Source organism: Cyprinodon variegatus, unplaced genomic scaffold (genome assembly GCF_000732505.1).
Source record: "Cyprinodon variegatus isolate N-32 unplaced genomic scaffold, C_variegatus-1.0 Scaffold148, whole genome shotgun sequence".
Taxonomy (NCBI): domain Eukaryota; kingdom Metazoa; phylum Chordata; class Actinopteri; order Cyprinodontiformes; family Cyprinodontidae; genus Cyprinodon; species Cyprinodon variegatus.
In genome coordinates, this window is record NW_015150601.1 from 734,068 (window position 1) to 735,725 (window position 1,658).

A 1,658-nucleotide genomic window follows, 5' to 3' on the forward strand; every position below is an offset into this window, starting at 1 on the left:
TATATATATATATATATATATATATATATATATATCCTTTTTTATTTTTTTTTAACCAGGAAAAAAATCCCATGGGGATTAAAAACCTCTTTTTCAAGGGAGTCAAGGCCAAGAGGCAGCAAAGTTACAAAACCAACATAGATACATTAAAATAAATGACCAAAGAAGAAGAAAAGAAAAAAACAAAAAAAAAACATATCAAGGAAAACAATTACGGATCATTGAGGCTGCTTCAAATTCTTGTACTATAAACTTAAAAGAATTTAAAGATAAAACCTCAGTCAATTTCCAGTTTCTTTGTAAAAAATTCTACGCACAAGGAGCTGCATAGCTAAAGGCTTTCTGTGTGCATTGATGACGGAAATACATCTTCTGCCTGCATTTATCTGGAGGTTTGCTACAGTGTGTTGAATTCATGTTAATATGTATTTAAAGACATTTCAATTAGCGGAAAAAATTGCAAGGGGGTATATAAAAAAAAGTCTAATCAGCCCAAACTTTCATGACCCCCATGCAGTACCTCTGTGGACCCCCTAGGGGTCCCGGACCCCCTGTTGAAGACCTCCGATCTAGAAGAAGGGACAGAGCTGTCTGGACTTCCTTATCAAGCTTAGGTCCTTCTGTATTTACAGCAAGATGCTACGTATCGTCTATCAGTCTGATGTGGAGAGTGTGATCTCTTTTTCATCCTCTGCTGGAAACAGTATCAGAGCTAATGACTTAAAGGAGCTTAACAATTAATAACAATTAATAAAACTCTGTTTTAGGAACTCCTCTAGAACCTCTTGAGATTTTTTCACAGAGAGGAAATATTAATAAAGTGAAGAAGATTGTGGACAACAGTGAGCATCCTCTGCGGAAGATTTTCAAACGAAACCTGCGATTTGGACAAAACAAAAACCCTGTGAGTTTCTGCAACGTGTAATTTCCCCTCGAGTAAATAAAGTATTTCTGAAATGAAGTGAATGATGAAATGGAAGCCAGTTTTCTTTACTACTTCCAAACCCTTAAAGGCCCGATTATAATTGGAAGTGGGTTTGAAGCTTCCCGTTTGGGGGGATGTTTATGCCAGTGTGTTTTGTGATATTCTGTGTTTACTTAGTCCTGTTTCTTCTCACTCCTTTGTATCCTTGATTATTTTGTCAGCTTTGTACATATATCATTCATTAGGATTGACCACCATTTAATATATATATATTATATATATATATATAATATCAAAATATTATCAGTGTTGAAATTACATAAAACAAAGTGAGTCCCATGAGTCAACTATCCTGGTGAATGTGTTTGTGGACTCAAATTCAGCATAGAAGGAGGCAGAGATGAGTTTATGCTGATTTAATGAAGAATCAAGGGCAACAGAAGTAAAATACAGAAAACAAAATACAGAAAACCAAAAACCCGGAGACATCAGGGAAAGCACACATGAGGATCAAAGTAACAACGAGAAACCAGCACTGAGGAACCGCACAGGTGGTGTATATATGGGAGACAGAACAAAGACTGGGGTAATCAGCTAACAGGGAGCAGGTGTGGATAGAAGCAACTAGAAGGGAGCTAGGGGAAAGGAAAATGGCACAGGGGGGCAACCCAGAGTAACACAAAACACACTGCTTAAATATAACTAGAAAACAACTAGAACGACACAAAATGAA